This window comes from Lithobates pipiens, unplaced genomic scaffold (assembly GCF_037356315.1).
Source record: "Lithobates pipiens isolate NorthernLeopardFrog02 unplaced genomic scaffold, aLitPip1_a1.2 Scaffold_18, whole genome shotgun sequence".
NCBI lineage: Eukaryota > Metazoa > Chordata > Amphibia > Anura > Ranidae > Lithobates > Lithobates pipiens.
Window position 1 is genome coordinate 578,728,524 of NW_027507758.1, and position 21,021 is coordinate 578,749,544.

A 21,021-nucleotide genomic window follows, 5' to 3' on the forward strand; every position below is an offset into this window, starting at 1 on the left:
GCCTGGTAGTGGCCTTTAGGAGATAACAAATGATCTGTGATTAGCACATCTGGGTGGCTGGCTACGCTCACTATTTTCACAACCAGCCACGTTAGCAACAACTTCTGCTGTCACTGGCCTTTGTGGCCGTAAGAAACAAATTGAAATTCCAAGATGAAATCTGCAATGAGACTCTGATGAAGGTTCCACCGAGATTTGATCTCGGATCACTGGATTCAAAGTCCAGAGTGCTAACCATTACACCATGGAACCCTTGGGCATGCTCAACTGCTCTCTATTTTGCTGTATACATATGTCCGTAGGTTAAGCCCCCTATCCCTTTAACTCCATTAAAATTGAATCTTAAAAGAACTTAACCTGAGACCAACTCCAGAACATGTTGCATACCAGGGGGAGAGAAAAGGTCAAAAAGACCTCTCCAAGGCAAAACTAATGTATCTGCTGCAAGTTTGCCTGGTGGTGGGCTTTAGGAGAGAACAAATGATCTGTGATTAGCACACTGGGCTCGCTGGCCTACGCCTTTCAAAACTGCTGGCCCGCAGATGTATTCTTTGCAGGACAAGAGTTCAGGAACTGTTTATGATGGAGGAGGTCTAGAGATGGTGCAAGCATAATTGGAGTTTCTGGAGTGAGTAATGGGAGAACAGGAAATCAAGGCCTTTGGGGCCAAAATGGGATGCTGGCAATCACTGTGGAAGAGTAGAGATGAGGCCTGTTGAGAACTTTGAAGATGCAAGAAACTGGGAGAAATAGATACACCAGTGTTAAATTCCACAGGTGGCGTGAAGCATCCATATCCTCTGAACTTGAAAACTTGTCTTTGAACAGAAAACTTTGACAAAGATGGAGTTGAGAGGAATGGCTAGAAGATGAATTTCCCTAATTGTCATGTTTTGCTAAATCTGAGCAAAAAAGACAACTTAGCTTCTTCCTCCTGTTCCTGGTAAAAGTACTTAGGGTTGCAGATATTCTTTTTAAATACAGCTCTCTGTGTCATCAGTATGCTTTGGCAATTGGCTGGACCTGGGCAGCTGGCTACGCTCACAATTTTCACAACTAGCCACATTAGCAACAACTTCTGCTGTCATTGGCCTTTGTAGCCGTAAGACACAAATTGAAATTCCAAGATGAAATCTGCAATGAGCCTCTAAAGAAGGTCCCACCGAGATTCGAACTCGGATCGCTGGATTCAAAGTCCAGAGTGCTAACCATTACACCATGGAACCCTTGGGGCATGCTCAACTGCTCTCTATTTTGCTGGATACATATGTCCGTAGGTTAAGCCCCCTATCCCTTTAACTCCATTACATTTGAATCTTAAAAGAACTTAACCTGAGACCAACTCCAGAACATGTTGCATACCAGGGGGAGAGAAAAGGTCAAAAAGACCTCTCCAAGTCAAAACTAATGTATCTGCTGCAGGTTTGCCTGGTAGTGGCCTTTAGGAGATAACAAATGATCTGTGATTAGCACATCTGGGTGGCTGGCTACGCTCACTATTTTCACAACCAGCCACGTTAGCAACAACTTCTGCTGTCACTGGCCTTTGTGGCCGTAAGAAACAAATTGAAATTCCAAGATGAAATCTGCAATGAGACTCTGATGAAGGTTCCACCGAGATTTGATCTCGGATCACTGGATTCAAAGTCCAGAGTGCTAACCATTACACCATGGAACCCTTGGGCATGCTCAACTGCTCTCTATTTTGCTGTATACATATGTCCTTAGGTTAAGCCCCCTATCCCTTTAACTCCATTAAAATTGAATCTTAAAAGAACTTAACCTGAGACCAACTCCAGAACATGTTGCATACCAGGGGGAGAGAAAAGGTCAAAAAGACCTCTCCAAGGCAAAACTAATGTATCTGCTGCAAGTTTGCCTGGTGGTGGGCTTTAGGAGAGAACAAATGATCTGTGATTAGCACACTGGGCTCGCTGGCCTACGCCTTTCAAAACTGCTGGCCCGCAGATGTATTCTTTGCAGGACAAGAGTTCAGGAACTGTTTATGATGGAGGAGGTCTAGAGATGGTGCAAGCATAATTGGAGTTTCTGGAGTGAGTAATGGGAGAACAGGAAATCAAGGCCTTTGGGGCCAAAATGGGATGCTGGCAATCACTGTGGAAGAGTAGAGATGAGGCCTGTTGAGAACTTTGAAGATGCAAGAAACTGGGAGAAATAGATACACCAGTGTTAAATTCCACAGGTGGCGTGAAGCATCCATATCCTCTGAACTTGAAAACTTGTCTTTGGACAGAAAACTTTGACAAAGATGGAGTTGAGAGGAATGGCTAGAAGATGAATTTCCCTAATTGTCATGTTTTGCTAAATCTGAGCAAAAAAGACAACTTAGCTTCTTCCTCCTGTTCCTGGTAAAAGTACTTAGGGTTGCAGATATTCTTTTTAAATACAGCTCTCTGTGTCATCAGTATGCTTTGGCAATTGGCTGGACCTGGGCAGCTGGCTACGCTCACAATTTTCACAACTAGCCACATTAGCAACAACTTCTGCTGTCATTGGCCTTTGTAGCCGTAAGACACAAATTGAAATTCCAAGATGAAATCTGCAATGAGCCTCTAAAGAAGGTCCCACCGAGATTCGAACTCGGATCGCTGGATTCAAAGTCCAGAGTGCTAACCATTACACCATGGAACCCTTGGGGCATGCTCAACTGCTCTCTATTTTGCTGGATACATATGTCCGTAGGTTAAGCCCCCTATCCCTTTAACTCCATTACATTTGAATCTTAAAAGAACTTAACCTGAGACCAACTCCAGAACATGTTGCATACCAGGGGGAGAGAAAAGGTCAAAAAGACCTCTCCAAGTCAAAACTAATGTATCTGCTGCAGGTTTGCCTGGTAGTGGCCTTTAGGAGATAACAAATGATCTGTGATTAGCACATCTGGGTGGCTGGCTACGCTCACTATTTTCACAACCAGCCACGTTAGCAACAACTTCTGCTGTCACTGGCCTTTGTGGCCGTAAGAAACAAATTGAAATTCCAAGATGAAATCTGCAATGAGACTCTGATGAAGGTTCCACCGAGATTTGATCTCGGATCACTGGATTCAAAGTCCAGAGTGCTAACCATTACACCATGGAACCCTTGGGCATGCTCAACTGCTCTCTATTTTGCTGTATACATATGTCCTTAGGTTAAGCCCCCTATCCCTTTAACTCCATTAAAATTGAATCTTAAAAGAACTTAACCTGAGACCAACTCCAGAACATGTTGCATACCAGGGGGAGAGAAAAGGTCAAAAAGACCTCTCCAAGGCAAAACTAATGTATCTGCTGCAAGTTTGCCTGGTGGTGGGCTTTAGGAGAGAACAAATGATCTGTGATTAGCACACTGGGCTCGCTGGCCTACGCCTTTCAAAACTGCTGGCCCGCAGATGTATTCTTTGCAGGACAAGAGTTCAGAAACTGTTTATGATGGAGGAGGTCTAGAGATGGTGCAAGCATAATTGGAGTTTCTGGAGTGAGTAATGGGAGAACAGGAAATCAAGGCCTTTGGGGCCAAAATGGGATGCTGGCAATCACTGTGGAAGAGTAGAGATGAGGCCTGTTGAGAACTTTGAAGATGCAAGAAACTGGGAGAAATAGATACACCAGTGTTAAATTCCACAGGTGGCGTGAAGCATCCATATCCTCTGAACTTGAAAACTTGTCTTTGGACAGAAAACTTTGACAAAGATGGAGTTGAGAGGAATGGCTAGAAGATGAATTTCCCTAATTGTCATGTTTTGCTAAATCTGAGCAAAAAAGACAACTTAGCTTCTTCCTCCTGTTCCTGGTAAAAGTACTTAGGGTTGCAGATATTCTTTTTAAATACAGCTCTCTGTGTCATCAGTATGCTTTGGCAATTGGCTGGACCTGGGCAGCTGGCTACGCTCACAATTTTCACAACTAGCCACATTAGCAACAACTTCTGCTGTCATTGGCCTTTGTAGCCGTAAGACACAAATTGAAATTCCAAGATGAAATCTGCAATGAGCCTCTAAAGAAGGTCCCACCGAGATTCGAACTCGGATCGCTGGATTCAAAGTCCAGAGTGCTAACCATTACACCAAGGAACCCTTGGGGCATGCTCAACTGCTCTCTATTTTGCTGGATACATATGTCCGTAGGTTAAGCCCCCTATCCCTTTAACTCCATTACATTTGAATCTTAAAAGAACTTAACCTGAGACCAACTCCAGAACATGTTGCATACCAGGGGGAGAGAAAAGGTCAAAAAGACCTCTCCAAGTCAAAACTAATGTATCTGCTGCAGGTTTGCCTGGTAGTGGCCTTTAGGAGATAACAAATGATCTGTGATTAGCACATCTGGGTGGCTGGCTACGCTCACTATTTTCACAACCAGCCACGTTAGCAACAACTTCTGCTGTCACTGGCCTTTGTGGCCGTAAGAAACAAATTGAAATTCCAAGATGAAATCTGCAATGAGACTCTGATGAAGGTTCCACCGAGATTTGATCTCGGATCACTGGATTCAAAGTCCAGAGTGCTAACCATTACACCATGGAACCCTTGAGCATGCTCAACTGCTCTCTATTTTGCTGTATACATATGTCCGTAGGTTAAGCCCCCTATCCCTTTAACTCCATTAAAATTGAATCTTAAAAGAACTTAACCTGAGACCAACTCCAGAACATGTTGCATACCAGGGGGAGAGAAAAGGTCAAAAAGACCTCTCCAAGGAAAAACTAATGTATCTGCTGCAAGTTTGCCTGGTGGTGGGCTTTAGGAGAGAACAAATGATCTGTGATTAGCACACTGGGCTCGCTGGCCTACGCCTTTCAAAACTGCTGGCCCGCAGATGTATTCTTTGCAGGACAAGAGTTCAGGAACTGTTTATGATGGAGGAGGTCTAGAGATGGTGCAAGCATAATTGGAGTTTCTGGAGTGAGTAATGGGAGAACAGGAAATCAAGGCCTTTGGGGCCAAAATGGGATGCTGGCAATCACTGTGGAAGAGTAGAGATGAGGCCTGTTGAGAACTTTGAAGATGCAAGAAACTGGGAGAAATAGATACACCAGTGTTAAATTCCACAGGTGGCGTGAAGCATCCATATCCTCTGAACTTGAAAACTTGTCTTTGGACAGAAAACTTTGACAAAGATGGAGTTGAGAGGAATGGCTAGAAGATGAATTTCCCTAATTGTCATGTTTTGCTAAATCTGAGCAAAAAAGACAACTTAGCTTCTTCCTCCTGTTCCTGGTAAAAGTACTTAGGGTTGCAGATATTCTTTTTAAATACAGCTCTCTGTGTCATCAGTATGCTTTGGCAATTGGCTGGACCTGGGCAGCTGGCTACGCTCACAATTTTCACAACTAGCCACATTAGCAACAACTTCTGCTGTCATTGGCCTTTGTAGCCGTAAGACACAAATTGAAATTCCAAGATGAAATCTGCAATGAGCCTCTAAAGAAGGTCCCACCGAGATTCGAACTCGGATCACTGGATTCAAAGTCCAGAGTGCTAACCATTACACCATGGAACCCTTGGGGCATGCTCAACTGCTCTCTATTTTGCTGGATACATATGTCCGTAGGTTAAGCCCCCTATCCCTTTAACTCCATTAAAATTGAATCTTAAAAGAACTTAACCTGATACCAACTCCAGAACATGTTGCATACCAGGGGGAGAGAAAAGGTCAAAAAGACCTCTCCAAGGCAAAACTAATGTATCTGCTGCAAGTTTGCCTGGTGGTGGGCTTTAGGAGAGAACAAATGATCTGTGATTAGCACACTGGGCTCGCTGTCCTACGCCTTTCAAAACTGCTGGCCCGCAGATGTATTCTTTGCAGGACAAGAGTTCAGGAACTGTTTATGATGGAGGAGGTCTAGAGATGGTGCAAGCATAATTGGAGTTTCTGGAGTGAGTAATGGGAGAACAGGAAATCAAGGCCTTTGGGGCCAAAATGGGATGCTGGCAATCACTGTGGAAGAGTAGAGATGAGGCCTGTTGAGAACTTTGAAGATGCAAGAAACTGGGAGAAATAGATACACCAGTGTTAAATTCCACAGGTGGCGTGAAGCATCCATATCCTCTGAACTTGAAAACTTGTCTTTGGACAGAAAACTTTGACAAAGATGGAGTTGAGAGGAATGGCTAGAAGATGAATTTCCCTAATTGTCATGTTTTGCTAAATCTGAGCAAAAAAGACAACTTAGCTTCTTCCTCCTGTTCCTGGTAAAAGTACTTAGGGTTGCAGATATTCTTTTTAAATACAGCTCTCTGTGTCATCAGTATGCTTTGGCAATTGGCTGGACCTGGGCAGCTGGCTACGCTCACAATTTTCACAACTAGCCACATTAGCAACAACTTCTGCTGTCATTGGCCTTTGTAGCCGTAAGACACAAATTGAAATTCCAAGATGAAATCTGCAATGAGCCTCTAAAGAAGGTCCCACCGAGATTCGAACTCAGATCGCTGGATTCAAAGTCCAGAGTGCTAACCATTACACCATGGAACCCTTGGGGCATGCTCAACTGCTCTCTATTTTGCTGGATACATATGTCCGTAGGTTAAGCCCCCTATCCCTTTAACTCCATTACATTTGAATCTTAAAAGAACTTAACCTGAGACCAACTCCAGAACATGTTGCATACCAGGGGGAGAGAAAAGGTCAAAAAGACCTCTCCAAGGCAAAACTAATGTATCTGCTGCAGGTTTGCCTGGTAGTGGCCTTTAGGAGATAACAAATGATCTGTGATTAGCACATCTGGGTGGCTGGCTACGCTCACTATTTTCACAACCAGCCACGTTAGCAACAACTTCTGCTGTCACTGGCCTTTGTGGCCGTAAGACACAAATTGAAATTCCAAGATGAAATCTGCAATGAGCCTCTAAGGAAGGTCCCACCGAGATTCGAACTCAGATCGCTGGATTCAAAGTCCAGAGTGCTAACCATTACACCATGGAACCCTTGGGCATGCTCAACTGCTCTCTATTTTGCTGTATACATATGTCCGTAGGTTAAGCCCCCTATCCCTTTAACTCCATTAAAATTGAATCTTAAAAGAACTTAACCTGAGACCAACTCCAGAACATGTTGCATACCAGGGGGAGAGAAAAGGTCAAAAAGACCTCTCCAAGTCAAAACTAATGTATCTGCTGCAGGTTTGCCTGGTAGTGGCCTTTAGGAGATAACAAATGATCTGTGATTAGCACATCTGGGTGGCTGGCTACGCTCACTATTTTCACAACCAGCCACGTTAGCAACAACTTCTGCTGTCACTGGCCTTTGTGGCCGTAAGAAACAAATTGAAATTCCAAGATGAAATCTGCAATGAGACTCTGATGAAGGTTCCACCGAGATTTGATCTCGGATCACTGTATTCAAAGTCCAGAGTGCTAACCATTACACCATGGAACCCTTGGGCATGCTCAACTGCTCTCTATTTTGCTGTATACATATGTCCGTAGGTTAAGCCCCCCTATCCCTTTAACTCCATTAAAATTGAATCTTAAAAGAACTTAACCTGAGACCAACTCCAGAACATGTTGCATACCAGGGGGAGAGAAAAGGTCAAAAAGACCTCTCCAAGGCAAAACTAATGTATCTGCTGCAAGTTTGCCTGGTGGTGGGCTTTAGGAGAGAACAAATGATCTGTGATTAGCACACTGGGCTCGCTGGCCTACGCCTTTCAAAACTGCTGGCCCGCAGATGTATTCTTTGCAGGACAAGTGTTCAGGAACTGTTTATGATGGAGGAGGTCCAGAGATGGTGCAAGCATAATTGGAGTTTCTGGAGTGAGTAATGGGAGAACAGGAAATCAAGGCCTTTGGGGCCAAAATGGGATGCTGGCAATCACTGTGGAAGAGTAGAGATGAGGCCTGTTGAGAACTTTGAAGATGCAAGAAACTGGGAGAAATAGATACACCAGTGTTAAATTCCACAGGTGGCGTGAAGCATCCATATCCTCTGAACTTGAAAACTTGTCTTTGGACAGAAAACTTTGACAAAGATGGAGTTGAGAGGAATGGCTAGAAGATGAATTTCCCTAATTGTCATGTTTTGCTAAATCTGAGCAAAAAAGACAACTTAGCTTCTTCCTCCTGTTCCTGGTAAAAGTACTTAGGGTTGCAGATATTCTTTTTAAATACAGCTCTCTGTGTCATCAGTATGCTTTGGCAATTGGCTGGACCTGGGCAGCTGGCTACGCTCACAATTTTCACAACTAGCCACATTAGCAACAACTTCTGCTGTCATTGGCCTTTGTAGCCGTAAGACACAAATTGAAATTCCAAGATGAAATCTGCAATGAGCCTCTAAAGAAGGTCCCACCGAGATTCGAACTCGGATCGCTGGATTCAAAGTCCAGAGTGCTAACCATTACACCATGGAACCCTTGGGGCATGCTCAACTGCTCTCTATTTTGCTGGATACATATGTCCGTAGGTTAAGCCCCCTATCCCTTTAACTCCATTACATTTGAATCTTAAAAGAACTTAACCTGAGACCAACTCCAGAACATGTTGCATACCAGGGGGAGAGAAAAGGTCAAAAAGACCTCTCCAAGTCAAAACTAATGTATCTGCTGCAGGTTTGCCTGGTAGTGGCCTTTAGGAGATAACAAATGATCTGTGATTAGCACATCTGGGTGGCTGGCTACGCTCACTATTTTCACAACCAGCCACGTTAGCAACAACTTCTGCTGTCACTGGCCTTTGTGGCCGTAAGAAACAAATTGAAATTCCAAGATGAAATCTGCAATGAGACTCTGATGAAGGTTCCACCGAGATTTGATCTCGGATCACTGGATTCAAAGTCCAGAGTGCTAACCATTACACCATGGAACCCTTGGGCATGCTCAACTGCTCTCTATTTTGCTGTATACATATGTCCTTAGGTTAAGCCCCCTATCCCTTTAACTCCATTAAAATTGAATCTTAAAAGAACTTAACCTGAGACCAACTCCAGAACATGTTGCATACCAGGGGGAGAGAAAAGGTCAAAAAGACCTCTCCAAGGCAAAACTAATGTATCTGCTGCAAGTTTGCCTGGTGGTGGGCTTTAGGAGAGAACAAATGATCTGTGATTAGCACACTGGGCTCGCTGGCCTACGCCTTTCAAAACTGCTGGCCCGCAGATGTATTCTTTGCAGGACAAGAGTTCAGGAACTGTTTATGATGGAGGAGGTCTAGAGATGGTGCAAGCATAATTGGAGTTTCTGGAGTGAGTAATGGGAGAACAGGAAATCAAGGCCTTTGGGGCCAAAATGGGATGCTGGCAATCACTGTGGAAGAGTAGAGATGAGGCCTGTTGAGAACTTTGAAGATGCAAGAAACTGGGAGAAATAGATACACCAGTGTTAAATTCCACAGGTGGCGTGAAGCATCCATATCCTCTGAACTTGAAAACTTGTCTTTGGACAGAAAACTTTGACAAAGATGGAGTTGAGAGGAATGGCTAGAAGATGAATTTCCCTAATTGTCATGTTTTGCTAAATCTGAGCAAAAAAGACAACTTAGCTTCTTCCTCCTGTTCCTGGTAAAAGTACTTAGGGTTGCAGATATTCTTTTTAAATACAGCTCTCTGTGTCATCAGTATGCTTTGGCAATTGGCTGGACCTGGGCAGCTGGCTACGCTCACAATTTTCACAACTAGCCACATTAGCAACAACTTCTGCTGTCATTGGCCTTTGTAGCCGTAAGACACAAATTGAAATTCCAAGATGAAATCTGCAATGAGCCTCTAAAGAAGGTCCCACCAAGATTCGAACTCGGATCGCTGGATTCAAAGTCCAGAGTGCTAACCATTACACCATGGAACCCTTGGGGCATGCTCAACTGCTCTCTATTTTGCTGGATACATATGTCCGTAGGTTAAGCCCCCTATCCCTTTAACTCCATTACATTTGAATCTTAAAAGAACTTAACCTGAGACCAACTCCAGAACATGTTGCATACCAGGGGGAGAGAAAAGGTCAAAAAGACCTCTCCAAGTCAAAACTAATGTATCTGCTGCAGGTTTGCCTGGTAGTGGCCTTTAGGAGATAACAAATGATCTGTGATTAGCACATCTGGGTGGCTGGCTACGCTCACTATTTTCACAACCAGCCACGTTAGCAACAACTTCTGCTGTCACTGGCCTTTGTGGCCGTAAGAAACAAATTGAAATTCCAAGATGAAATCTGCAATGAGACTCTGATGAAGGTTCCACCGAGATTTGATCTCGGATCACTGGATTCAAAGTCCAGAGTGCTAACCATTACACCATGGAACCCTTGGGCATGCTCAACTGCTCTCTATTTTGCTGTATACATATGTCCTTAGGTTAAGCCCCCTATCCCTTTAACTCCATTAAAATTGAATCTTAAAAGAACTTAACCTGAGACCAACTCCAGAACATGTTGCATACCAGGGGGAGAGAAAAGGTCAAAAAGACCTCTCCAAGGCAAAACTAATGTATCTGCTGCAAGTTTGCCTGGTGGTGGGCTTTAGGAGAGAACAAATGATCTGTGATTAGCACACTGGGCTCGCTGGCCTACGCCTTTCAAAACTGCTGGCCCGCAGATGTATTCTTTGCAGGACAAGAGTTCAGAAACTGTTTATGATGGAGGAGGTCTAGAGATGGTGCAAGCATAATTGGAGTTTCTGGAGTGAGTAATGGGAGAACAGGAAATCAAGGCCTTTGGGGCCAAAATGGGATGCTGGCAATCACTGTGGAAGAGTAGAGATGAGGCCTGTTGAGAACTTTGAAGATGCAAGAAACTGGGAGAAATAGATACACCAGTGTTAAATTCCACAGGTGGCGTGAAGCATCCATATCCTCTGAACTTGAAAACTTGTCTTTGGACAGAAAACTTTGACAAAGATGGAGTTGAGAGGAATGGCTAGAAGATGAATTTCCCTAATTGTCATGTTTTGCTAAATCTGAGCAAAAAAGACAACTTAGCTTCTTCCTCCTGTTCCTGGTAAAAGTACTTAGGGTTGCAGATATTCTTTTTAAATACAGCTCTCTGTGTCATCAGTATGCTTTGGCAATTGGCTGGACCTGGGCAGCTGGCTACGCTCACAATTTTCACAACTAGCCACATTAGCAACAACTTCTGCTGTCATTGGCCTTTGTAGCCGTAAGACACAAATTGAAATTCCAAGATGAAATCTGCAATGAGCCTCTAAAGAAGGTCCCACCGAGATTCGAACTCGGATCGCTGGATTCAAAGTCCAGAGTGCTAACCATTACACCAAGGAACCCTTGGGGCATGCTCAACTGCTCTCTATTTTGCTGGATACATATGTCCGTAGGTTAAGCCCCCTATCCCTTTAACTCCATTACATTTGAATCTTAAAAGAACTTAACCTGAGACCAACTCCAGAACATGTTGCATACCAGGGGGAGAGAAAAGGTCAAAAAGACCTCTCCAAGTCAAAACTAATGTATCTGCTGCAGGTTTGCCTGGTAGTGGCCTTTAGGAGATAACAAATGATCTGTGATTAGCACATCTGGGTGGCTGGCTACGCTCACTATTTTCACAACCAGCCACGTTAGCAACAACTTCTGCTGTCACTGGCCTTTGTGGCCGTAAGAAACAAATTGAAATTCCAAGATGAAATCTGCAATGAGACTCTGATGAAGGTTCCACCGAGATTTGATCTCGGATCACTGGATTCAAAGTCCAGAGTGCTAACCATTACACCATGGAACCCTTGGGCATGCTCAACTGCTCTCTATTTTGCTGTATACATATGTCCGTAGGTTAAGCCCCCTATCCCTTTAACTCCATTAAAATTGAATCTTAAAAGAACTTAACCTGAGACCAACTCCAGAACATGTTGCATACCAGGGGGAGAGAAAAGGTCAAAAAGACCTCTCCAAGGAAAAACTAATGTATCTGCTGCAAGTTTGCCTGGTGGTGGGCTTTAGGAGAGAACAAATGATCTGTGATTAGCACACTGGGCTCGCTGGCCTACGCCTTTCAAAACTGCTGGCCCGCAGATGTATTCTTTGCAGGACAAGAGTTCAGGAACTGTTTATGATGGAGGAGGTCTAGAGATGGTGCAAGCATAATTGGAGTTTCTGGAGTGAGTAATGGGAGAACAGGAAATCAAGGCCTTTGGGGCCAAAATGGGATGCTGGCAATCACTGTGGAAGAGTAGAGATGAGGCCTGTTGAGAACTTTGAAGATGCAAGAAACTGGGAGAAATAGATACACCAGTGTTAAATTCCACAGGTGGCGTGAAGCATCCATATCCTCTGAACTTGAAAACTTGTCTTTGGACAGAAAACTTTGACAAAGATGGAGTTGAGAGGAATGGCTAGAAGATGAATTTCCCTAATTGTCATGTTTTGCTAAATCTGAGCAAAAAAGACAACTTAGCTTCTTCCTCCTGTTCCTGGTAAAAGTACTTAGGGTTGCAGATATTCTTTTTAAATACAGCTCTCTGTGTCATCAGTATGCTTTGGCAATTGGCTGGACCTGGGCAGCTGGCTACGCTCACAATTTTCACAACTAGCCACATTAGCAACAACTTCTGCTGTCATTGGCCTTTGTAGCCGTAAGACACAAATTGAAATTCCAAGATGAAATCTGCAATGAGCCTCTAAAGAAGGTCCCACCGAGATTCGAACTCGGATCACTGGATTCAAAGTCCAGAGTGCTAACCATTACACCATGGAACCCTTGGGGCATGCTCAACTGCTCTCTATTTTGCTGGATACATATGTCCGTAGGTTAAGCCCCCTATCCCTTTAACTCCATTAAAATTGAATCTTAAAAGAACTTAACCTGATACCAACTCCAGAACATGTTGCATACCAGGGGGAGAGAAAAGGTCAAAAAGACCTCTCCAAGGCAAAACTAATGTATCTGCTGCAAGTTTGCCTGGTGGTGGGCTTTAGGAGAGAACAAATGATCTGTGATTAGCACACTGGGCTCGCTGTCCTACGCCTTTCAAAACTGCTGGCCCGCAGATGTATTCTTTGCAGGACAAGAGTTCAGGAACTGTTTATGATGGAGGAGGTCTAGAGATGGTGCAAGCATAATTGGAGTTTCTGGAGTGAGTAATGGGAGAACAGGAAATCAAGGCCTTTGGGGCCAAAATGGGATGCTGGCAATCACTGTGGAAGAGTAGAGATGAGGCCTGTTGAGAACTTTGAAGATGCAAGAAACTGGGAGAAATAGATACACCAGTGTTAAATTCCACAGGTGGCGTGAAGCATCCATATCCTCTGAACTTGAAAACTTGTCTTTGGACAGAAAACTTTGACAAAGATGGAGTTGAGAGGAATGGCTAGAAGATGAATTTCCCTAATTGTCATGTTTTGCTAAATCTGAGCAAAAAAGACAACTTAGCTTCTTCCTCCTGTTCCTGGTAAAAGTACTTAGGGTTGCAGATATTCTTTTTAAATACAGCTCTCTGTGTCATCAGTATGCTTTGGCAATTGGCTGGACCTGGGCAGCTGGCTACGCTCACAATTTTCACAACTAGCCACATTAGCAACAACTTCTGCTGTCATTGGCCTTTGTAGCCGTAAGACACAAATTGAAATTCCAAGATGAAATCTGCAATGAGCCTCTAAAGAAGGTCCCACCGAGATTCGAACTCAGATCGCTGGATTCAAAGTCCAGAGTGCTAACCATTACACCATGGAACCCTTGGGGCATGCTCAACTGCTCTCTATTTTGCTGGATACATATGTCCGTAGGTTAAGCCCCCTATCCCTTTAACTCCATTACATTTGAATCTTAAAAGAACTTAACCTGAGACCAACTCCAGAACATGTTGCATACCAGGGGGAGAGAAAAGGTCAAAAAGACCTCTCCAAGGCAAAACTAATGTATCTGCTGCAGGTTTGCCTGGTAGTGGCCTTTAGGAGATAACAAATGATCTGTGATTAGCACATCTGGGTGGCTGGCTACGCTCACTATTTTCACAACCAGCCACGTTAGCAACAACTTCTGCTGTCACTGGCCTTTGTGGCCGTAAGACACAAATTGAAATTCCAAGATGAAATCTGCAATGAGCCTCTAAGGAAGGTCCCACCGAGATTCGAACTCAGATCGCTGGATTCAAAGTCCAGAGTGCTAACCATTACACCATGGAACCCTTGGGCATGCTCAACTGCTCTCTATTTTGCTGTATACATATGTCCGTAGGTTAAGCCCCCTATCCCTTTAACTCCATTAAAATTGAATCTTAAAAGAACTTAACCTGAGACCAACTCCAGAACATGTTGCATACCAGGGGGAGAGAAAAGGTCAAAAAGACCTCTCCAAGTCAAAACTAATGTATCTGCTGCAGGTTTGCCTGGTAGTGGCCTTTAGGAGATAACAAATGATCTGTGATTAGCACATCTGGGTGGCTGGCTACGCTCACTATTTTCACAACCAGCCACGTTAGCAACAACTTCAGCTGTCACTGGCCTTTGTGGCCGTAAGAAACAAATTGAAATTCCAAGATGAAATCTGCAATGAGACTCTGATGAAGGTTCCACCGAGATTTGATCTCGGATCACTGGATTCAAAGTCCAGAGTGCTAACCATTACACCATGGAACCCTTGGGCATGCTCAACTGCTCTCTATTTTGCTGTATACATATGTCCGTAGGTTAAGCCCCCCTATCCCTTTAACTCCATTAAAATTGAATCTTAAAAGAACTTAACCTGAGACCAACTCCAGAACATGTTGCATACCAGGGGGAGAGAAAAGGTCAAAAAGACCTCTCCAAGGCAAAACTAATGTATCTGCTGCAAGTTTGCCTGGTGGTGGGCTTTAGGAGAGAACAAATGATCTGTGATTAGCACACTGGGCTCGCTGGCCTACGCCTTTCAAAACTGCTGGCCCGCAGATGTATTCTTTGCAGGACAAGTGTTCAGGAACTGTTTATGATGGAGGAGGTCCAGAGATGGTGCAAGCATAATTGGAGTTTCTGGAGTGAGTAATGGGAGAACAGGAAATCAAGGCCTTTGGGGCCAAAATGGGATGCTGGCAATCACTGTGGAAGAGTAGAGATGAGGCCTGTTGAGAACTTTGAAGATGCAAGAAACTGGGAGAAATAGATACACCAGTGTTAAATTCCACAGGTGGCGTGAAGCATCCATATCCTCTGAACTTGAAAACTTGTCTTTGGACAGAAAACTTTGACAAAGATGGAGTTGAGAGGAATGGCTAGAAGATGAATTTCCCTAATTGTCATGTTTTGCTAAATCTGAGCAAAAAAGACAACTTAGCTTCTTCCTCCTGTTCCTGGTAAAAGTACTTAGGGTTGCAGATATTCTTTTTAAATACAGCTCTCTGTGTCATCAGTATGCTTTGGCAATTGGCTGGACCTGGGCAGCTGGCTACGCTCACAATTTTCACAACTAGCCACATTAGCAACAACTTCTGCTGTCATTGGCCTTTGTAGCCGTAAGACACAAATTGAAATTCCAAGATGAAATCTGCAATGAGCCTCTAAAGAAGGTCCCACCGAGATTCGAACTCGGATCGCTGGATTCAAAGTCCAGAGTGCTAACCATTACACCATGGAACCCTTGGGGCATGCTCAACTGCTCTCTATTTTGCTGGATACATATGTCCGTAGGTTAAGCCCCCTATCCCTTTAACTCCATTACATTTGAATCTTAAAAGAACTTAACCTGAGACCAACTCCAGAACATGTTGCATACCAGGGGGAGAGAAAAGGTCAAAAAGACCTCTCCAAGTCAAAACTAATGTATCTGCTGCAGGTTTGCCTGGTAGTGGCCTTTAGGAGATAACAAATGATCTGTGATTAGCACATCTGGGTGGCTGGCTACGCTCACTATTTTCACAACCAGCCACGTTAGCAACAACTTCTGCTGTCACTGACCTTTGTGGCCGTAAGAAACAAATTGAAATTCCAAGATGAAATCTGCAATGAGACTCTGATGAAGGTTCCACCGAGATTTGATCTCGGATCACTGGATTCAAAGTCCAGAGTGCTAACCATTACACCATGGAACCCTTGGGCATGCTCAACTGCTCTCTATTTTGCTGTATACATATGTCCTTAGGTTAAGCCCCCTATCCCTTTAACTCCATTAAAATTGAATCTTAAAAGAACTTAACCTGAGACCAACTCCAGAACATGTTGCATACCAGGGGGAGAGAAAAGGTCAAAAAGACCTCTCCAAGGCAAAACTAATGTATCTGCTGCAAGTTTGCCTGGTGGTGGGCTTTAGGAGAGAACAAATGATCTGTGATTAGCACACTGGGCTCGCTGGCCTACGCCTTTCAAAACTGCTGGCCCGCAGATGTATTCTTTGCAGGACAAGAGTTCAGAAACTGTTTATGATGGAGGAGGTCTAGAGATGGTGCAAGCATAATTGGAGTTTCTGGAGTGAGTAATGGGAGAACAGGAAATCAAGGCCTTTGGGGCCAAAATGGGATGCTGGCAATCACTGTGGAAGAGTAGAGATGAGGCCTGTTGAGAACTTTGAAGATGCAAGAAACTGGGAGAAATAGATACACCAGTGTTAAATTCCACAGGTGGCGTGAAGCATCCATATCCTCTGAACTTGAAAACTTGTCTTTGAACAGAAAACTTTGACAAAGATGGAGTTGAGAGGAATGGCTAGAAGATGAATTTCCCTAATTGTCATGTTTTACTAAATCTGAGCAAAAAAGACAACTTAGCTTCTTCCTCCTGTTCCTGGTAAAAGTACTTAGGGTTGCAGATATTCTTTTTAAATACAGCTCTCTGTGTCATCAGTATGCTTTGGCAATTGGCTGGACCTGGGCAGCTGGCTACGCTCACAATTTTCACAACTAGCCACATTAGCAACAACTTCTGCTGTCATTGGCCTTTGTAGCCGTAAGACACAAATTGAAATTCCAAGATGAAATCTGCAATGAGCCTCTAAAGAAGGTCCCACCGAGATTCGAACTCGGATCGCTGGATTCAAAGTCCAGAGTGCTAACCATTACACCATGGAACCCTTGGGGCATGCTCAACTGCTCTCTATTTTGCTGGATACATATGTCCGTAGGTTAAGCCCCCTATCCCTTTAACTCCATTACATTTGAATCTTAAAAGAACTTAACCTGAGACCAACTCCAGAACATGTTGCATACCAGGGGGAGAGAAAAGGTCAAAAAGACCTCTCCAAGTCAAAACTAATGTATCTGCTGCAGGTTTGCCTGGTAGTGGCCTTTAGGAGATAACAAATGATCTGTGATTAGCACATCTGGGTGGCTGGCTACGCTCACTATTTTCACAACCAGCCACGTTAGCAACAACTTCTGCTGTCACTGGCCTTTGTGGCCGTAAGAAACAAATTGAAATTCCAAGATGAAATCTGCAATGAGACTCTGATGAAGGTTCCACCGAGATTTGATCTCGGATCACTGGATTCAAAGTCCAGAGTGCTAACCATTACACCATGGAACCCTTGGGCATGCTCAACTGCTCTCTATTTTGCTGTATACATATGTCCTTAGGTTAAGCCCCCTATCCCTTTAACTCCATTAAAATTGAATCTTAAAAGAACTTAACCTGAGACCAACTCCAGAACATGTTGCATACCAGGGGGAGAGAAAAGGTCAAAAAGACCTCTCCAAGGCAAAACTAATGTATCTGCTGCAAGTTTGCCTGGTGGTGGGCTTTAGGAGAGAACAAATGATCTGTGATTAGCACACTGGGCTCGCTGGCCTACGCCTTTCAAAACTGCTGGCCCGCAGATGTATTCTTTGCAGGACAAGAGTTCAGAAACTGTTTATGATGGAGGAGGTCTAGAGATGGTGCAAGCATAATTGGAGTTTCTGGAGTGAGTAATGGGAGAACAGGAAATCAAGGCCTTTGGGGCCAAAATGGGATGCTGGCAATCACTGTGGAAGAGTAGAGATGAGGCCTGTTGAGAACTTTGAAGATGCAAGAAACTGGGAGAAATAGATACACCAGTGTTAAATTCCACAGGTGGCGTGAAGCATCCATATCCTCTGAACTTGAAAACTTGTCTTTGAACAGAAAACTTTGACAAAGATGGAGTTGAGAGGAATGGCTAGAAGATGAATTTCCCTAATTGTCATGTTTTGCTAAATCTGAGCAAAAAAGACAACTTAGCTTCTTCCTCCTGTTCCTGGTAAAAGTACTTAGGGTTGCAGATATTCTTTTTAAATACAGCTCTCTGTGTCATCAGTATGCTTTGGCAATTGGCTGGACCTGGGCAGCTGGCTACGCTCACAATTTTCACAACTAGCCACATTAGCAACAACTTCTGCTGTCATTGGCCTTTGTAGCCGTAAGACACAAATTGAAATTCCAAGATGAAATCTGCAATGAGCCTCTAAAGAAGGTCCCACCGAGATTCGAACTCGGATCGCTGGATTCAAAGTCCAGAGTGCTAACCATTACACCATGGAACCCTTGGGGCATGTTCAACTGCTCTCTATTTTGCTGGATACATATGTCCGTAGGTTAAGCCCCCTATCCCTTTAACTCCATTACATTTGAATCTTAAAAGAACTTAACCTGAGACCAACTCCAGAACATGTTGCATACCAGGGGGAGAGAAAAGGTCAAAAAGACCTCTCCAAGTCAAAACTAATGTATCTGCTGCAGGTTTGCCTGGTAGTGGCCTTTAGGAGATAACAAATGATCTGTGATTAGCACATCTGGGTGGCTGGCTACGCTCACTATTTTCACAACCAGCCACGTTAGCAACAACTTCTGCTGTCACTGGCCTTTGTGGCCGTAAGAAACAAATTGAAATTCCAAGATGAAATCTGCAATGAGACTCTGATGAAGGTTCCACCGAGATTTGATCTCGGATCACTGGATTCAAAGTCCAGAGTGCTAACCATTACACCAAGGAACCCTTGGGGCATGCTCAACTGATCTCTATTTTGCTGGATACATATGTCCGTAGGTTAAGCCCCCTATCCCTTTAACTCCATTAAAATTGAATCTTAAAAGAACTTAACCTGAGACCAACTCCAGAACATGTTGCATACCAGGGGGAGAGAAAAGGTCAAAAAGACCTCTCCAAGGCAAAATTAATGTATCTGCTGCAAGTTTGCCTGGTGGTGGGCTTTAGGAGAGAACAAATGATCTGTGATTAGCACACTGGGCTCGCTGGCCTACGCCTTTCAAAACTGCTGGCCCGCAGATGTATTCTTTGCAGGACAAGAGTTCAGAAACTGTTTATGATGGAGGAGGTCTAGAGATGGTGCAAGCATAATTGGAGTTTCTGGAGTGAGTAATGGGAGAACAGGAAATCAAGGCCTTTGGGGCCAAAATGGGATGCTGGCAATCACTGTGGAAGAGTAGAGATGAGGCCTGTTGAGAACTTTGAAGATGCAAGAAACTGGGAGAAATAGATACACCAGTGTTAAATTCCACAGGTGGCGTGAAGCATCCATATCCTCTGAACTTGAAAACTTGTCTTTGGACAGAAAACTTTGACAAAGATGGAGTTGAGAGGAATGGCTAGAAGATGAATTTCCCTAATTGTCATGTTTTGCTAAATCTGAGCAAAAAAGACAACTTAGCTTCTTCCTCCTGTTCCTGGTAAAAGTACTTAGGGTTGCAGATATTCTTTTTAAATACAGCTCTCTGTGTCATCAGTATGCTTTGGCAATTGGCTGGACCTGGGCAGCTGGCTACGCTCACAATTTTCACAACTAGCCACATTAGCAACAACTTCTGCTGTCATTGGCCTTTGTAGCCGTAAGACACAAATTGAAATTCCAAGATGAAATCTGCAATGAGCCTCTAAAGAAGGTCCCACCGAGATTCGAACTCGGATCGCTGGATTCAAAGTCCAGAGTGCTAACTATTACACCATGGAACCCTTGGGGCATGCTCAACTGCTCTCTATTTTGCTGGATACATATGTCCGTAGGTTAAGCCCCCTATCCCTTTAACTCCATTACATTTGAATCTTAAAAGAACTTAACCTGAGACCAACTCCAGAACATGTTGCATACCAGGGGGAGAGAAAAGGTCAAAAAGACCTCTCCAAGTCAAAACTAATGTATCTGCTGCAGGTTTGCCTGGTAGTGGCCTTTAGGAGATAACAAATGATCTGTGATTAGCACATCTGGGTGGCTGGCTACGCTCACTATTTTCACAACCAGCCACGTTAGCAACAACTTCTGCTGTCACTGGCCTTTGTGGCCGTAAGAAACAAATTGAAATTCCAAGATGAAATCTGCAATGAGACTCTGATGAAGGTTCCACCGAGATTTGATCTCGGATCACTGGATTCAAAGTCCAGAGTGCTAACCATTACACCATGGAACCCTTGGGCATGCTCAACTGCTCTCTATTTTGCTGTATACATATGTCCTTAGGTTAAGCCCCCTATCCCTTTAACTCCATTAAAATTGAATCTTAAAAGAACTTAACCTGAGACCAACTCCAGAACATGTTGCATACCAGGGGGAGAGAAAAGGTCAAAAAGACCTCTCCAAGGCAAAACTAATGTATCTGCTGCAAGTTTGCCTGGTGGTGGGCTTTAGGAGAGAACAAATGATCTGTGATTAGCACACTGGGCTCGCTGGCCTACGCCTTTCAAAACTGCTGGCCCGCAGATGTATTCTTTGCAGGACAAGAGTTCAGAAACTGTTTATGATGGAGGAGGTCTAGAGATGGTGCAAGCATAATTGGAGTTTCTGGAGTGAGTAATGGGAGAACAGGAAATCAAGGCCTTTGGGGCCAAAATGGGATGCTGGCAATCACTGTGGAAGAGTAGAGATGAGGCCTGTTGAGAACTTTGAAGATGCAAGAAACTGGGAGAAATAGATACACCAGTGTTAAATTCCACAGGTGGCGTGAAGCATCCATATCCTCTGAACTTGAAAACTTGTCTTTGGACAGAAAACTTTGACAAAGATGGAGTTGAGAGGAATGGCTAGAAGATGAATTTCCCTAATTGTCATGTTTTGCTAAATCTGAGCAAAAAAGACAACTTAGCTTCTTCCTCCTGTTCCTGGTAAAAGTACTTAGGGTTGCAGATATTCTTTTTAAATACAGCTCTCTGTGTCATCAGTATGCTTTGGCAATTGGCTGGACCTGGGCAGCTGGCTACGCTCACAATTTTCAC

General features: G+C 43.9%; 27 non-coding genes across 27 annotated transcripts; all 27 read right to left on the reverse strand.

Moving 5' to 3' along the window:
* Window positions 1-180: 180 nt before the first annotated feature.
* On the reverse strand, window positions 181-252 carry TRNAQ-UUG (transfer RNA glutamine (anticodon UUG)). The gene has a single exon. It is a non-coding gene; the product is annotated as a tRNA-Gln (tRNA).
* A 902-nt stretch (window positions 253-1,154) lies between these two features.
* Window positions 1,155-1,226, reverse strand: TRNAQ-UUG (transfer RNA glutamine (anticodon UUG)). The gene has a single exon. It is a non-coding gene; the product is annotated as a tRNA-Gln (tRNA).
* A 380-nt stretch (window positions 1,227-1,606) lies between these two features.
* Window positions 1,607-1,678, reverse strand: TRNAQ-UUG (transfer RNA glutamine (anticodon UUG)). The gene has a single exon. It is a non-coding gene; the product is annotated as a tRNA-Gln (tRNA).
* A 902-nt stretch (window positions 1,679-2,580) lies between these two features.
* On the reverse strand, window positions 2,581-2,652 carry TRNAQ-UUG (transfer RNA glutamine (anticodon UUG)). The gene has a single exon. It is a non-coding gene; the product is annotated as a tRNA-Gln (tRNA).
* A 380-nt stretch (window positions 2,653-3,032) lies between these two features.
* TRNAQ-UUG (transfer RNA glutamine (anticodon UUG)) lies at window positions 3,033-3,104 on the reverse strand. Its single transcript has one exon. It is a non-coding gene; the product is annotated as a tRNA-Gln (tRNA).
* A 902-nt stretch (window positions 3,105-4,006) lies between these two features.
* TRNAQ-UUG (transfer RNA glutamine (anticodon UUG)) lies at window positions 4,007-4,078 on the reverse strand. The gene has a single exon. It is a non-coding gene; the product is annotated as a tRNA-Gln (tRNA).
* A 380-nt stretch (window positions 4,079-4,458) lies between these two features.
* Window positions 4,459-4,530, reverse strand: TRNAQ-UUG (transfer RNA glutamine (anticodon UUG)). Its single transcript has one exon. It is a non-coding gene; the product is annotated as a tRNA-Gln (tRNA).
* Window positions 4,531-5,432: 902 nt separating this feature from the next.
* On the reverse strand, window positions 5,433-5,504 carry TRNAQ-UUG (transfer RNA glutamine (anticodon UUG)). Its single transcript has one exon. It is a non-coding gene; the product is annotated as a tRNA-Gln (tRNA).
* Window positions 5,505-6,407: 903 nt separating this feature from the next.
* On the reverse strand, window positions 6,408-6,479 carry TRNAQ-UUG (transfer RNA glutamine (anticodon UUG)). The gene has a single exon. It is a non-coding gene; the product is annotated as a tRNA-Gln (tRNA).
* A 380-nt stretch (window positions 6,480-6,859) lies between these two features.
* TRNAQ-UUG (transfer RNA glutamine (anticodon UUG)) lies at window positions 6,860-6,931 on the reverse strand. Its single transcript has one exon. It is a non-coding gene; the product is annotated as a tRNA-Gln (tRNA).
* Window positions 6,932-8,285: 1,354 nt separating this feature from the next.
* Window positions 8,286-8,357, reverse strand: TRNAQ-UUG (transfer RNA glutamine (anticodon UUG)). The gene has a single exon. It is a non-coding gene; the product is annotated as a tRNA-Gln (tRNA).
* A 380-nt stretch (window positions 8,358-8,737) lies between these two features.
* On the reverse strand, window positions 8,738-8,809 carry TRNAQ-UUG (transfer RNA glutamine (anticodon UUG)). The gene has a single exon. It is a non-coding gene; the product is annotated as a tRNA-Gln (tRNA).
* A 902-nt stretch (window positions 8,810-9,711) lies between these two features.
* TRNAQ-UUG (transfer RNA glutamine (anticodon UUG)) lies at window positions 9,712-9,783 on the reverse strand. Its single transcript has one exon. It is a non-coding gene; the product is annotated as a tRNA-Gln (tRNA).
* Window positions 9,784-10,163: 380 nt separating this feature from the next.
* On the reverse strand, window positions 10,164-10,235 carry TRNAQ-UUG (transfer RNA glutamine (anticodon UUG)). The gene has a single exon. It is a non-coding gene; the product is annotated as a tRNA-Gln (tRNA).
* Window positions 10,236-11,137: 902 nt separating this feature from the next.
* Window positions 11,138-11,209, reverse strand: TRNAQ-UUG (transfer RNA glutamine (anticodon UUG)). Its single transcript has one exon. It is a non-coding gene; the product is annotated as a tRNA-Gln (tRNA).
* Window positions 11,210-11,589: 380 nt separating this feature from the next.
* On the reverse strand, window positions 11,590-11,661 carry TRNAQ-UUG (transfer RNA glutamine (anticodon UUG)). The gene has a single exon. It is a non-coding gene; the product is annotated as a tRNA-Gln (tRNA).
* Window positions 11,662-12,563: 902 nt separating this feature from the next.
* Window positions 12,564-12,635, reverse strand: TRNAQ-UUG (transfer RNA glutamine (anticodon UUG)). The gene has a single exon. It is a non-coding gene; the product is annotated as a tRNA-Gln (tRNA).
* Window positions 12,636-13,538: 903 nt separating this feature from the next.
* TRNAQ-UUG (transfer RNA glutamine (anticodon UUG)) lies at window positions 13,539-13,610 on the reverse strand. Its single transcript has one exon. It is a non-coding gene; the product is annotated as a tRNA-Gln (tRNA).
* Window positions 13,611-13,990: 380 nt separating this feature from the next.
* On the reverse strand, window positions 13,991-14,062 carry TRNAQ-UUG (transfer RNA glutamine (anticodon UUG)). Its single transcript has one exon. It is a non-coding gene; the product is annotated as a tRNA-Gln (tRNA).
* Window positions 14,063-14,441: 379 nt separating this feature from the next.
* On the reverse strand, window positions 14,442-14,513 carry TRNAQ-UUG (transfer RNA glutamine (anticodon UUG)). Its single transcript has one exon. It is a non-coding gene; the product is annotated as a tRNA-Gln (tRNA).
* Window positions 14,514-15,416: 903 nt separating this feature from the next.
* Window positions 15,417-15,488, reverse strand: TRNAQ-UUG (transfer RNA glutamine (anticodon UUG)). The gene has a single exon. It is a non-coding gene; the product is annotated as a tRNA-Gln (tRNA).
* A 380-nt stretch (window positions 15,489-15,868) lies between these two features.
* Window positions 15,869-15,940, reverse strand: TRNAQ-UUG (transfer RNA glutamine (anticodon UUG)). Its single transcript has one exon. It is a non-coding gene; the product is annotated as a tRNA-Gln (tRNA).
* A 902-nt stretch (window positions 15,941-16,842) lies between these two features.
* Window positions 16,843-16,914, reverse strand: TRNAQ-UUG (transfer RNA glutamine (anticodon UUG)). The gene has a single exon. It is a non-coding gene; the product is annotated as a tRNA-Gln (tRNA).
* Window positions 16,915-17,294: 380 nt separating this feature from the next.
* Window positions 17,295-17,366, reverse strand: TRNAQ-UUG (transfer RNA glutamine (anticodon UUG)). Its single transcript has one exon. It is a non-coding gene; the product is annotated as a tRNA-Gln (tRNA).
* Window positions 17,367-18,268: 902 nt separating this feature from the next.
* TRNAQ-UUG (transfer RNA glutamine (anticodon UUG)) lies at window positions 18,269-18,340 on the reverse strand. The gene has a single exon. It is a non-coding gene; the product is annotated as a tRNA-Gln (tRNA).
* A 1,355-nt stretch (window positions 18,341-19,695) lies between these two features.
* TRNAQ-UUG (transfer RNA glutamine (anticodon UUG)) lies at window positions 19,696-19,767 on the reverse strand. Its single transcript has one exon. It is a non-coding gene; the product is annotated as a tRNA-Gln (tRNA).
* Window positions 19,768-20,147: 380 nt separating this feature from the next.
* TRNAQ-UUG (transfer RNA glutamine (anticodon UUG)) lies at window positions 20,148-20,219 on the reverse strand. Its single transcript has one exon. It is a non-coding gene; the product is annotated as a tRNA-Gln (tRNA).
* Between the last annotated feature and the right edge of the window lie 802 nt (window positions 20,220-21,021).